The 14,822-nt window shown below is 44.7% G+C and overlaps 1 long non-coding RNA gene across 1 annotated transcript; it reads left to right on the plus strand.

Moving 5' to 3' along the window:
- The first annotated feature begins 1,596 nt into the window (after positions 1 to 1,596).
- On the plus strand, positions 1,597 to 14,332 carry LOC142601685 (uncharacterized). The gene is made up of 3 exons (XR_012835251.1): positions 1,597 to 1,815; positions 7,235 to 8,617; positions 12,166 to 14,332. It is a non-coding gene; the product is annotated as an uncharacterized LOC142601685 (long non-coding RNA).
- The last annotated feature ends 490 nt before the right edge of the window (positions 14,333 to 14,822 follow it).

Here is a 14,822-nt window from a genome sequence, read left to right on the forward strand (position 1 = left end):
CTGTGGCCTTGTCAGGGGGTTGGAAGAGATAGTTGCACTTGGGTTCCCATACTGAACTGGCATTTACTGCACCTGGAGACCAACTACATGGTCAACTAAAGTGGTGTTGGTGTGGTCCCCACTTTTCCCCATGCCCAGCTGTAATTACTGCATTGTCTCCATGTAAGTTCAAAGACTAGTGCTAATGTCTTGCACAAAGCTTGGTAGGGAGTCCTCCACCAAGTTAGGGGTAGGCAAGCAGGCTGTTATTGAAGTTAAGTTTACCATGCATGCGAATCCACCTATCAACTTGACTACTATGCTGTTGTCTAGACCTTGGGTGTTCATGTCTGCTGTTGTTACTGTTATCAGCAAGGTGTTGGAAAGATCTGCTTTCTCATGGTCCTGCAAAAGAACACGAAGTGCACCTCAGGCCTTGGGACTGGGTCTTAAAAGTCAGGGATTATCTACTGAGTGTTGATGCAATGAGCATTCCCATTCCCATCTAGGGCCTTCCAGGCATGCAAACCTCTGGGCTTTATCAGAGTCATAGGCACAATGCCAACAGAAGGCAGCTTTACTGTGACAGGCTATCCCACATATGTTTTTGATGGGCGCTGACCCCTTTGATCGTCAGGTAAGGAGATGTTGCTTGTTGGTGGTCCGGTAGGGCATAATGCCTGAATCTTTGGGCTCCCATAGTCTCCCCAGCAATTGTTTATGATTAGTATTGCTTGGGGCAATTGTAAGTCCCAATCATGATGTAAGGCATTGCCATGCCTTTTAATTAGACTGTTAGCCCATTCTACTATGCTATTGGCATAGGGGTAGTATGGTTTGTGAAACACCCACTTGATGCTTTCTGCCCATGCCCAGTCCTGTATGATTGTGGCTGTAAAATACGACCTGTTGTTGTTTTGGATGCACTCAGGCATGGGCAGAATGCCGAACCATTCCTGCAGAGCCGTGACCGTTTGGTCACTTGTAGTGGCACTGACTGCAGTGGCCATAGACAATCCTGACAGCACCTCTACTCCTGCCAAGATGTATCTTTTCTCGTGGAATGGTCTTAAGGGCCAATATAGTCAATTTGCCAGGTGCTCCAGAGGGTTTTCCCCTGCATGGTATGTTGGGGCGGTGCTTGGTTTGGGTGGTTGGCTTTAAGTCTTGTCTGACATTGTGGGCAAGTAGTCTGACATTATGTGGCACAGCATGGCTGGATCTGGGTTTATGGGCTGCTGCAGTTTGGAGGATTTGGCTGGGCCCTCTTTTAGCTGTAGAAGCTGGCTAATTGCCTCCATGTATGCATACCACTTTTGAACAGAAGGCTACATCCTCACTATGTTTATGGCTTTTCCCCAACTCATCAGTTTGCCACTTATTCAAAACACTAACGTGGGCCCCTGTGACAATTAAAAATTCTAAACTTATCTGCCGCCTGGATGGTTCTTTTCGGCGGAGCACTCGTAGGATTGGGCGGGCCGAACCCCAAACCGCGGCCTCTAGTTTTTTGACCCTTTCGGTACCCCCGCAGGGGCGCAAATGGGTCGGCGGCACAGCGGGGCGCCGCTCCTGCGCTTCCCGAGCCCCGGGCCTTCCCTTCCAGCGATCGCACTGTCTGCCGGAGGCGGTCGGTAGGCTGCCCGCGCAGCATTGCCCCAAGGACCCCTAGAGCTAACGGCGTTCGCCAGAGGCTGTTCCTATCTGGGTCCGGGGCTTCACCGGACCTCCCTCAGACAGCTCAGTTTTGCCGGGGGCCCGCTCGGACAGAGGGCTGCCGCTCGTTTGCCGAACCCGCATGCTCCTGCCCGGACCGGTCCACTCCGTCTCACGCCCGTACGTAACTATCGTGTGTACCCTTTCCGCCCAAGGTGCCGCCAGAGTATGTTCTATGGCCCTTTTAATTTGTTCCCTGAGGGACTGCACGTGTATTTTAAAGCATCAGGCAATCCCCGGATGAGGGGTCTAAGGTGGCTGGGGGTCCATCGGCACGCCCCGTTGTCCTGACATCGCCTGAATACAGGCAGCCTTTTGCACTCACGCCGCCAGCTCTGACAGGCCTCTTACTTTAATAGTGACCGGCTCGCCCCCCCCGCCCCCGCGCCCAGTATGCCCTCCGGGAAGTTACGGAATGATCAGCCGCCGGTCCGTCACTCAGGAACACTGCCGAGCCCCAGAATCCTCCCGCTTCAGCATCACTTAACAATATGTGTGATATAACAAGTAATCCCCCCCCGTTAAAGAGACGCTGCAAATATTCAGTCTCCGTCTCGCCCGGCTTGCGCGAAAACTTGGCCTGGAGTTCGGCAAGCTCAGGACCCGCCCAGGGAGTTGTGCATGGTGGTGCGGGGGTTACCACCGCGGGGACCCTGTGCCTCTCGGCTTTAATAAGTGGCCGTATATTTTCCTCCTTTAACTCCTCCGTCTCCTCTAACGCCTCCAAATTCTCCCCCTACCCGGGGCCTTTTCCTCAGGTTCTGTTTCTCCCCAAATATCCCCGTCCCAATCCTGGGGATCCACTCCCGCAATTAGCTTTCAATCCGGGCAACACCCGGGGGGGGGGGGGGGGGGCGGTCGGCGTGTACTACGTGAGTTCCATTTTCTACCAGGAGCGTACGCTTTCGGTCTCTCTTTAATTCATTTTTTAGGCTGCCTATCTCTAGTTGTTCCTGTAAATTACCTTCTTCTAATGTTCCGGAAGACTTGCGATGCTCCTGTGCCTGAGTTAGGCAGGCACCCAGGATGGCGCACACCGCCCCTTTTCTCTCACCATCCCTAAGTTACCGCGGCATTGCTCCCCTTTCCACGACCGCTGTTGGCGAGTCCCGGCGGAGAAGCCGCACAGCCGTGCTCCGTAACAGCTCCTCGAACGGCGTCCTGCCGACTACGCCAATTTAATGTCGTGGAAGTGTAAGACCGACAAAATGTTCTAAAACAATTTTCTAGGGTCAGGAAAAAGGTAGAACGGTCAAACTGAGTAGGGATCTTACATTACAAACCCTTCAGTAGACATAACTCACAGATCCAGGATGTCGGCTGGGAACTATTAGTACATGGTGTGTGACTGAATGTAAGCTTAGCATGCTGACACAAAACACTCACCTATAAGGTGAGGACACCCAGCCCCAGGAAGTTACTTTGGACAGTGTCCCGATCCAAAGGGAGGGCTTTGCTCACAGACCCGCTGCTCCAGGAAAACCACTCAAAGGGGGTCTCCGGGGGGGGGGGGGGGAGGCATTTATACCCTGGGCTGGATCTGAACTGCGGTCATCTGTTGGTCGTGGTCACATATGGCTCCCACTGGTGGAGGGGTCTCCTAGGTGGACTTACTGGCTGAGGTGGTTCCTGGCGGGCTTAGGTACCTGGGGAACGTTGCTGGGGGTTCTCTGTGTACGTGCCTGGCAGCACACATACTTCCCGCCAAACCAGCCACCATGCCTCCGGTGCTCTGCTGTTAGACCTGCAGGGGGGATGGTGCGGTGTGCTCCTGCCATATGTCCCTTTTGACCTGCTTGCCTTGCCAGTAGAACTTGAGTAACAGAGAAGTAGAACACAAGAAATTTGTTTAAATTTTCTTAAAAATTGCCCAGAAACTATTTGTCAGGAAACAAAAACCTGTCACATCATAAATCCACAGCACCACACACCACTTACTTACCTCTAAAATGTATCTGTAATCAAGATTAAAGTTCTTTTAAACTATTCCTAAAATACATAGTAAAAAAAGTGAAGGATTTCTCCTCAGTTCCCCTGTTGCAATGACAACAATAATTTCTGACCCATGGTAGCAATATAGTTCTAATTCTCACATAAATTATTTTGACCTACCCTAGTCCTTCTCCCTGCTGTGATGGCGAAAATTGCTTCAACTTCAATATTAAGATGATTAAGCCCCACATTTTAAAACCGTTAGGTCAAGAACAAGTACCTTGGTAATCTTGACCAATCCCTTTTACTGTTTACCTGCAGAGCGCAGGCACAAATTCAACATCACCTAATCTGAAAGTGATCCCCCAGGTACCACACAGTCCTGACTTAGTTATCAGACATGGCTGTGTGATTGAGGACATCCACTCAATTGACTTAAATTACGGCTATGCGGGCAGAATGAACAGAAAGAGTGCGGTCACTATAGGCAAACATAGGTCACTTTTATCTGTAGAGGTTCCAGAAAAGATTGAAATGCACTGTTGTGGTGCACAGGGAGTAGTTTTATGACTACCACATGCCATGTACTCATTGCCTGAACAAAGAGAAGATACATCTTTAGATCTGCCAACCCAGCTCCTTTCATCAACATAAGATTCAGACTCACAGTACAGACTTCAACAGCAAAAGCACTATTCTCAATATTAAATTCCTTTGGAATTTGTTCTGTGTTTCTACCAGTCTATACACACATATACACCTTGTAGTTGACTTCCACAATTACTTCCCCTCCAACCTCAATTGCAGGCCATAGTGTCATTATAGCTCAGAAGTAAACCTGAGCTATGATCTCTCTCTCTCTCCCACTCTCCCTTGTGAACACAACTTCCCAAAGGACCAGCTCTCACTGAATGTTTCCCAGCACAGAAATAAATGAGGCTGTCAACCTACCATGAACCTCTTCTCACCTGCCAGCCACAGTCATAGGGAAAGCATTCTTAGCCATTATTGTCTGAGTGAAACCTGAAGCTGTAGGTTAGCATGGATCCATTGGGAGTTAGCAGTCCTTTCCAAATCCATGGACATAGCAGGCCCTACTATGGTTGGGAACTGCTAAGGACTCATCTCTCAGTGCCTGTGGCAAGCTACTGAAAACAGCTGCATAAACCTGTGTCTTCCAAACTTCATTTACCTGTAGGTATAAAGCGAGCAGGTGGATTGCTCCTATCTCCACCTACCGCCTCTTTCAAAGGACACTCAAGCGCAGCTGCCTCCACCTTTCTTCTGTAGCCATAGAGCTAAGGAGAGAGATGTAGAGGAGAAACACTCGGGCTGTAGCTGTACAGTTTGGAGAATGTGAATGAAAGACACCCCAGCTTGAAATGCTGAGGAGCTTGGCAATGCCTGGAGCAGGTTCTGCATGGACCAAGCCACCTTCAGATTTAGCATAGCAATTTCTGTACACTGCTGTGTGCCCAAGCAAATAAAGCTTGCTTTGCCAAGTGGCATATTGGCTGGACTGCAGCACTACAGGAACACCCAACAGACTGAGAATCTAAGTTGGTAAGTGTGCCTGGTCCTGCAAATCTCTGCAAATTTACCCAGCCCCTGCTGGCTTCAGTGCATCAAAACCTGTCCATCTTTAACCAGCATGTCCTCCCGAGTTGATACTAGCAGCTCTCCACCTCTTTCCTTGTTAGGCAAGGTTTTTAATAGCTCAGTTTGCTTCTGATCTTAGGATCTGGCCTTGGGAAAAACAGACCTGGCTGGCAGCACAGAAATAGATTAATAGTTCATGAACTGTTCTCTTAATGACCTTTGGAATTGCCCCCAGAGATGCTTCATTTCTGTCGCGGTTCATACCCTGCTTACTTTCCATTACAGCCTCCTTTGATGTAGGTCCCTTCAGTCAGACAGAAGAATATCAATTAAGTCAATTATGATACACTCACTATTAATACTAAATTATACAAATATCTCCATTATCCACATGCACTGTTAGTATTAGGGCATGTCTACACATGGGAACTATTATGTAATTAGGTAGGTGTGAATTTGTAACTTTTTCACACAACTCTCTGAATAAGATGTCACTATTATACAAAGTGCACATCTGCAACAGTGAATTAAGCAAAACCTCACCAGAATGCTCAGTCTAGGTTAAAAGTGGCTACAGAAAGAGCTAGCATGACATTAGTCATCCTGCTCTGCCAAAATCCAGGTGCTGTAGTTCAGCCTGATATAAAGAATGTGCAGTTAAAAGTACCAGTTACTGGCATAGTTTAGCAGTGATGAAGACTTGGAGAGCACTTTCTGTTACGAAGTGTGGGGAACTGATTTGCAAGTAGTGCTACATGCAACAATTGCTATCATTTTGATTGAACTGTAGACTACATTTCAGCAATCTAAACCTAAAAAAAACCCCTAAACTGAGAAACACCCTTTTGTCCAATTGTTAGGGTTAACTGTTAAGGTTCGAAAATAAGGAGCACGCCTTTGTGACTTGAACAACAGAGAAAATATTGGTCCTTAAAATTACCTGGTTTGGTCTTGAGCCAAGTCACCCCCAAAATACTATATCTATACAGTTTAAAAATTACAGCCATGCTCATAATAGTACTTTAAACAGCTCATAATAGTATTTTAAACATCACAATGAAGTCCTACTGAACATGAATTGTTTTAAATCTCTTTCGCATGAAGAGAGTAATACACACAGAGGGAGAAAAGATTTTCCATTGTTGAATTTAGGAGATTCAGAAGCAGAATTGTATTGCATATAAAGCTCATTAACCTCGATCCCTTAGGGAAAAAGGGAGGAATATATTTGCATCACGCTCATTTTTCTGGCCTCAAAAATTTTTTACACTCTCCATTATTATTGGCATACTGAAGAAACTTGTTTTATTGCTGACAAGCATTTCTCCAGCAAAACTAGACCACCAATGCTAATTGTAAATACACACATTATGACAGCTTCTAATGGCAAGGTAGGGAAAGCTCTTCAGCTTCTCTCACTGCTTCCTAAACCTCTGTAGACTTATGGCAATTTATGTCAGCAGGGCATCTGCTGTACATAATTTTATTTCCTGAGATGCACTGCTGTAGAGATGCTGAACCACAGTCCGAGGGCCATTAGCAGTTCCCAGAGCGAGTGCTGGTAAGCCATGGAGAAACGTTTCACCTTCTGGGGCTCCATGCCTTGCATTCAGCTCTTACAGCAACAGCTTTGTTAGGTATTTCTCTACATGAATGCTCACTGTTAGCACATAGGACTGATAAAAGCAAGGAATGTAGTCAGTGAAACAGTTGACCTAGCTACTGGTGTCGGCCAGAAAGTAATTTAGAGCTGAAGAAGCTCTGAAAGAATAGTGCAACATTAACTATAGTAACCCTTTTGTAGAGATAAGCTTTCAGAAAGAACGCTCCTAACTGAGGGCAAATTACTACCACCTACACATGGCAATTTCAGGTATACTCACTTCCTTGTTCTTCTCATCTCTCCCATCTGTTTCCTCTATTTTTGCATGCCCACATCACAAGTATATGCTAATTTCTTTTCTCTCATCTCCCCTTTCCCTCCGCCCCCACCCTGACTTCCATGCAGATTTGCCAGGGGCACAGAGAGTCTGCAGACACTCTCCTCTTCAATGGACAGACTCTAGAGGGAATTCAGAATAAGAAAGGAAATTAATTAGGAATTTCACTCCACCAAGGAGGGTTCAAGTGTATAGCAGCTGGAGGCAACTCACTGTTTTGACTGGGTTGTCAAAACATGCAAATCAGGGTACCTGTTTATTCACTGTCTCCTTACCCCACCTCTGTTCCATCCCTCTGGGGATGCTATACAATAAATATTTGTAAAATATTCATTCTTTTTAGGTAATTGGATCTTTCTCAAAAAAATTTGGACCATCACTTTATCTACTGGATCAAGTACTGCTTACAGATCTTAGACTGGTAATCTTAGTAAGCACCTTTCCTCCTCATTCTCATGAAAACCTAACACACATTTTGCATATCATTTAACGTAACATTTTATTTATTAATGTTTATATTTGGAAAACTTGCCCTATGAGATGCTGAAAGAAAAACAGCCTGCTTTTAAGTGTGTGTGCTGTCCTGAACTTACACTTCTGAATGTAATGTAATCATACCCTGTGTGTTGAGGGATGTTAGTTGTTTAACCTAAGTAGGTAGGTTTTAATTAGAATAAATTACTTAGGAATATAATAGAGTGTGATTTGTACTGTTTGCTTAGCTTTACTTAGCAAGAGTGGCTAGATTTGCTGAAGCCTGTAGGCTGCAATAGAGGTATTTTTCTAGTAGTTTTCCTAACAGCTAGTACAGTGCTGTGTTTAGTCTTCTAGTATGGGAAAGTATTTTGATATCACACTGATGTCTCGGCAGTGTTTCTCCCAGTCTGGGACTCTTCAGTTCTCCACGTTCCATCAGCAAGGGCAGGTGCACCAGGAGTGTAAACCAGAAGATAAGGAGGCTCCAGCCTTCGGGGAAAACTGTGGAAACTGCAAGTCAACAAGATAAAAGCCTGCCTGCCTGGACACAGAAGAAGAATCCAATTAGATGTTAGAAGACCCCAGACCAAAAATCACCATTGGACTAAAGGATGCATGGACGGCGCGTGAGGGGCGGGTGTGTGGGTCCCAAGGGTATAATTGCCTTGGGATTTCTTTGTTTTGGGTGGAGGCACCCAGCCTGGGCTGATCCTGCTGCAGCACCTTTCAATTACATTAATTATTTTATAAAATCCGATGCCTGAGACTCTGCTGTGGGAAACCTAGGGTCGAACCTGAAGAAGGAGGAAGCGCGCCCTAGAATAAGTGTGTTTGTGTGTGCGTGCGCAACACCATGAATGCATGGTGATTGCAGGGGCAGCAGCTACTCCTTTAATAGTTTAGCAACCCAGATGGGACCCTAGGCTACCACCTTCAGATCCTCTCGGCTCCAAACTTCCAACTGCCGGCAATGGGTGAGTTCACCTGTGACCTTTGGAGCGGGAGGTGCCGAAGGGCGAGCAGTAAAATTCCTGGAGCAGACTTTGGGGGGGAGTGAGAGAAGAGGTTTATTTTTTTGCTGCAGCTGTTGGTAGTGCATGGCCTGATCAGCATAAATTGCACAGAAAGGAAGGAAGGGCTGCATGGCCTGACCTGCGAAAATTGCACAGAGCCACAGAGATTGAGAAAGCGATGGGAAACTTACCCGGCTCAGAGAAGGGGATGCCCTTGGCCGAGGTCATGCAAAATTGGAATAGCATTTTTGCTACAGCGACTCTATCAAAAAAGTGACATTTTATGTCTAGAAGGCTGGCCAGCTATAACTAGAGATGGAAACCTGGCAGAATGGTGGCCACCGCAAGGGACCTTTGACCAGCACAAACTTACCTTTCTGCAACATCGCCTAGAGGATAGGTTCCCAGGACAATTGGATTACTGGTATGTTTGGGATGATGGGGTGCGGGAGAGGAGCGGGATGAAAGAGGCCTCACCAAAGGTAACACTTGCAGTAACGGAGGCTACTGCCCCAAATAAAGTCTCAGATAATGCTCCAATTGTGTCTGCTCTGTTTTATGCCTAATGCTCCTCCTCTGCTTTCTGATTCTGCTCTGCCAGCTGCTGGACTCTATCCTATGATTTCTAATGTCTTACCTAATCCTGCTGCTACGCAACCGGGAGGTGGAGGGGCTCCCCCTGTGCTGCACATATTTACTAATCAACCTTGGAATTCTGGTGATTTAGCTACATGGGGGAGTAAAATACCAAGACTGAGAGAGGATGCTGACAAATGTGCTCAGTTGTTTTCTAATATATCCACTGAGTATAACCCAAATTGGGAATACACTCAAAATACCTCTAAGAGTTGTTTTGGCCAGATGAACATGAAAAGATAATTAATAAGGATGCAGAATTAGCACAACAGGCTGGAGGAGGAAGGAACTCCTGGCCGGCAAATAATCTGAATTGAGATTATAATAATGCAAGGGATAGAACTACCTGCCAAGCTGCACTCTGAAATTTAGTGGAAGCAATTAGGGCATGCAAAGAAACAGGGGTAAATTTGGCTAAGGTACTGGAGTGCAGACAAAGGCCAGATGAACACCCTAGTGATTTTTGGATGCGACTCCAACAAGCCTTGTTGAAATATGGAGGAATGACCGCACAAAATTTCAATGAGATCCTCACAATTAGCATCTTTGTGGATCAGGCAGCCCCTGATATATGGAAATACTTTAAAGAACATATGCTGGAGTGGCAGGGAGAAAATTTGCAGAAGATTTTGAGTTTGAGTGTTTGTATATGATGGAAGTGAGGAAAGGAAAAAAAAAAATGAGCAGATTATAGAGAGGGAAAAACCAAAAGAACAGGAGACAAATTTACTGGCTGCGGCTTTAGGAAGGAATCTGCAAATGACAGATAGGGGTTGGAGGGGGAGAAGATCAGATTCATGGTCTAAGACCAGGAGGAATGGAAAAAGAACAGGGAAATAATGCTGGAAGGGAGTGCTGCTATTGTGGGAGGACACTTATGGTGAGAGTGCCCATACCAGCCACAGGACAGTACACCAGGAAAAGATTTACATGGGGGGAGTTTCCCCAGGAAGTCTTGCAGTCAGAATGACTAGAGGAACGGGACCCTGTGGAACTGGAGGGGAGGCTAGAAAAATTAGAAGAATTGGAAATTTTCAATATGTGGGTAACCCAACTGTACCAGCAGGGGCATATTATAGGTAAAGTTAAAGGTTGTGCAGTTGAGCTGCACAGGAGCTACATTATTTTGAATTTTACCCCAAAAGGATCTAGGAGTACAGACAAAATTTTAATACATGGAGTCACAGGACAGAAAGAGCAGCATTTAAGTAAATGCCTACTAGTAACTATAGGGAACAAGAGTGCATGGGGGCGATTTGTATTAGCAGAGGACTCCCCAGCATGTCTGTTGGGGAGAGATCTTTTGCAGGCTCTGGACATAGAATTACACTTGTCACCTGAAGGAACGGATTTAATAATAATGAGTGTGGCTGTGGTCACTGGGAGCCCAAATAATGACCTAAAAATACCGGAAATATTAAAATCTGTACCAACAAAGCTGTGGAGTAAAACTAACATGGATATAGGACTGCTAGTTTTGACTTAACCTGTAAACATAAAAACAAAGGGAAGAAGCCTTCCTCCAGCTGTGAAACAGCATCCTAATCCCCAAGAGGCTCGAAAAAGCATTCAAAAACAAATAAACTGGTATTTAGCTCAAGGAATTTTAAAAGTATGTGTGTCACCATATAATACTCCTATACTGCCTGTAAAAAAGAATTGATTGGATGAGGATGGGGACCCAGAATATCATTTTGTACAAGATCTACGGTTAACTAATTAGCATGTAGTGACTCCTCACCCAGTAGCGCCTGATCCCTCTACTATACTTTTGCAAATAACACACTGGGCAAAATATTTCACTGTGATTGATTTAACTGCCGCCTTCTTTAGTATCCCTTTAGATGAAGACAGCCAGCTTTTATTTGCCTTCACGTGGAAAGTACAACAATTAACCTGGACATGTCTCCTGCAAGGGTTTGCAGGATCACCTACATTTTTTTCTCAAAGACTGAGACATGATTTGAAAGATGTAGACCTATCATCAGGTGAATCAGCTCTTATACAATATGTAGATGATTTGCTGATAGTAAGCAAAGATAAAGACACTTGTATAAAAGACACTATACATCTTAGCAGAGAAAGAGCATTGTGCACCTCCGTCCGAACTTCAGCTGTGTCAGAAAAGTCAGATATCTAGGGTTCATCCTAAGGGAAGGGCAGCGAGTAACAGATCCAGAAAGGGTAGAGGCAATAATAAAGCTTCCACGTCCGGTCACAAAGAAACAGTTGCGAGGATTTCTTGGGGCTGTGGGATTTTGTCGGCCATGGATTCCTGGATTAAGAGAATTAACAAAGCCTCTGACAGAAGCAACAAGAAATGAAGAAGGAGAACCTATTGTGTGGGGTCTGGAAAGAGAGCAAGCTTTTAAAGCAATAAAAGGAGCCTTGGCATCAGCTCCTGCTCTAGGGCTCCCAGATTATGCAAAGCCTTTCAATTTATATGTGCATGAACAGAAAGGAATAGCCAGTGGAGTAATAACACAGAAATTAGGACCCCACCAGAGACCAGTTGCATACTACTTCGTGCAACTAGATCCAGTTGCAGCAAGAGCACCAGCCTGCGTTAAATTAGTGGCAGCAACAGCCGCAATATTAGAAAGAAGTCGCCCCCTGTGACAGTTTATGATGTTCCACACGAAGTGGAAATACTGTTGAAACAGTATGCGACCCAAGCTTTATCACCACAATGAGCACACAGATACGAATTGATCCTTCCAATGGCAGATAATGTAATTTTGAAAAGATGCAATACTTTGAATCCAGCAACCCTACTACCTCAGCTTGACGAGGGGGAAAAACATCACCAGTGTGAGCAGGTGATGAATGTTTCAAGCACACCACTAGCGGATTTAACTGATGTTCCTTTGCAGAATCCAGACCTAACTCTGTTTGTAGATGGCTCATCCTATTACCTGCATGGACAATGTTGGACTGGATATGCTGTGATCAGCCAAGGGCAGGTAATAGAAGCTGAACCCCTCCCAGCAACAATGAGTGCACAAGGAGCAGAGCTGGTAGCTTTAACCAGCATGTCTGAGAAAAGGTAAATGAATTAATATTTATACAGAGTCTCAGTATGCCATTGGGGTATGTCATGCCACCGGGATGTTGTGGAAAGAATGAGGATTTATTACATCATCAGGGAAAAAAGTAGCTAACGGAGAAGATAGATACATATAACTTGCTGAAATCGATCCAGCTAGCTACAGAAATTGCTATTATATGCTGCCCAGCCCATACCAAGAGCGCCACAGGAATTAGTAAGGGGAATGACTTAGCTGATGCAGCTGCGAAAGCTGCAGCCCCACAACCCCTGAGAGAATGCCTGGTTGTAATTCCAGCATCAGGCCAAGGCAGATGGCCTAATTTAAAAGACCCCAAAACTATGTATGAAAAAGACTGTTTAGTAGAAGAAAAGGAACAATGGACAAAGTAGGAAGCGAGCCAAGATGATGACAGAATATGGACAATTAGAGGAAAACCAATACTACCAAAGAAATATGTAATTACTGTGGCTAGGTGGTTTCATGATAAAGGCCACGGGGGAGCAAGTACAGAAAGCATGGACAGCACCAGGAATTTATGCTGCTGTGAAAAGAATCACCAGTAGCTGCCCAACTTGCCAAAAGTTCTCGAGCACCAGACTGAGCTCAGAGACGGGGGGCCAACTGTGGGCCTAATTCCCTTTTCAGCAATTACAAGTGGATTACACAGCTATGCCCCCACTTATGGATACAAACATTTACTTGTAATAGTAGATCAACTGTTGGGCTGGGTGGAAGCCTTTCCAACAAGAAAAGCTAACACCAGGGGAGTAATAAAAGCATTGTTGAAATAAATTATACCAAGATACAGGGTTCCAGAATCAATTGAGTCAGATAGGGGTGGTCATTTTACAGCAAGTATAATCAATCAACTGTACAAATCACTAGGAATAGAAAGAAACCTACACACCCCTTATCACCCACAGTCTTCAGGACAAGTAGAAAGGATGAATCGAACACTGAAAGAAAGAATAGTGAAAGTATGTGCACACACTGGCTTAAAATGCCCAGAAACATTAAACTTAGTCCTATGGGATGTTCGAAACACTGCATGACAACCCACAGGACTAACACCAGCAGAGATTCTTTTTGGGAGACATTTAGCTATACCAGGAACTTACATTCCAGCTAAGACCAGCCTATTGGACGGAGATGAACAGCTGACCCAGTACATCTTATATATGCAAAAGGTATTTGAAGACAAAAGAAAACGTGCTCAATGTTACCAGCCCACACCTCCTGAAATACAGGTACATGATATACAGCCAGGAGATGAAGTCTTAAAGTGTTTTCCCAAAAATCAAAATTGGAACACAAATGAGAGGGACCATGCATTATTTTATTTTGTTCTTATATTGCTGTTAAAGTTCTAGGGAAAGAGAACTGGATACACCATTCTCACGTGATACAAGTATTGGAAAGCCAGGCCAGTTGACAGATGACAGCTACTTGAAAGTCAACAAAGTATGAAGTGGAATATTGTGCTACTTCTGGTCCTACTGGCTCTGATGACTGTTACAACATAGCTAAGTATAAAATTAAAAAGAATGGATGAACCAGAGTGGTGGAATGGTGATAACAGAAAAAGAAAAAAATCTGCTTAAAGTATGAAGGACCTGGATTCCCAATTCGCAAAAACTTTAAAGAAGATACTTTTGTTTTTGTTGTGAATCAGATACGGCAAAAGATCTATCAGTAACAGAGATATTCAAAAGAATTAAATCTCAGTGCCCCAATGACACCAGTTGCTGTTTAATGTTTAACATTACAGGTGCTGTGTGGTAGTTGATGGTGAAATCGGCCATGTAGAAATGAATGTATCCTGTGAAAGAATTTATTCTAAACCAACAACAGTCCTGGTACCCAATGTCAACTCCACTATCAAGAAAGGAGTTGATCCTTCAAATATCTGAAATTGGACCTTATGCTATTAAACATACAGGGCAACAAGAAGTGATATTTAATCCCTCATGGTCACTGAAACAACAGTAGAACTGATAATGCAGAGCAATATTTCTACAATTGAACCAACCTGCTCACCATTCCTAGGCATATCCTATGCGGGTTGGTCAGCATGGTTACATGAATGAACCTTTATCGTTCCAAGGTGAACAAAAAGAGATGCAACTGGTATCATAGGGACAGGACTGGGAGTCTTGAATAGCATAAATGCTGAAATGGTTGTTAACAAACTAAGTGCAACTGGAAATTACTTGGGCAATTTAGAACATCCATTGCATTCCTCTTTATTAGCATTGGGGTCTAACCAACAACTTAGGTCTGATATACTACCTCAGTGGGGAAAAAGTAATGAAAAAGATCACCAGTTGATTGTAAAAGCTGTTAAAGCAATCCAGGGCAATGTTTCATGAGCTCTTAGCTGTATCCAAGATAAACTGTGGATGCAGTCTACAACAGCAGCAATTATAAGGGAAAGTGAAGAGGGCATTTTACCTACAGAGATTCAAAAACTAATTTGGAAT

This window comes from Balearica regulorum, chromosome 4 (genome assembly GCF_011004875.1).
Source record: "Balearica regulorum gibbericeps isolate bBalReg1 chromosome 4, bBalReg1.pri, whole genome shotgun sequence".
Classification (NCBI taxonomy): Eukaryota; Metazoa; Chordata; class Aves; order Gruiformes; family Gruidae; genus Balearica; species Balearica regulorum.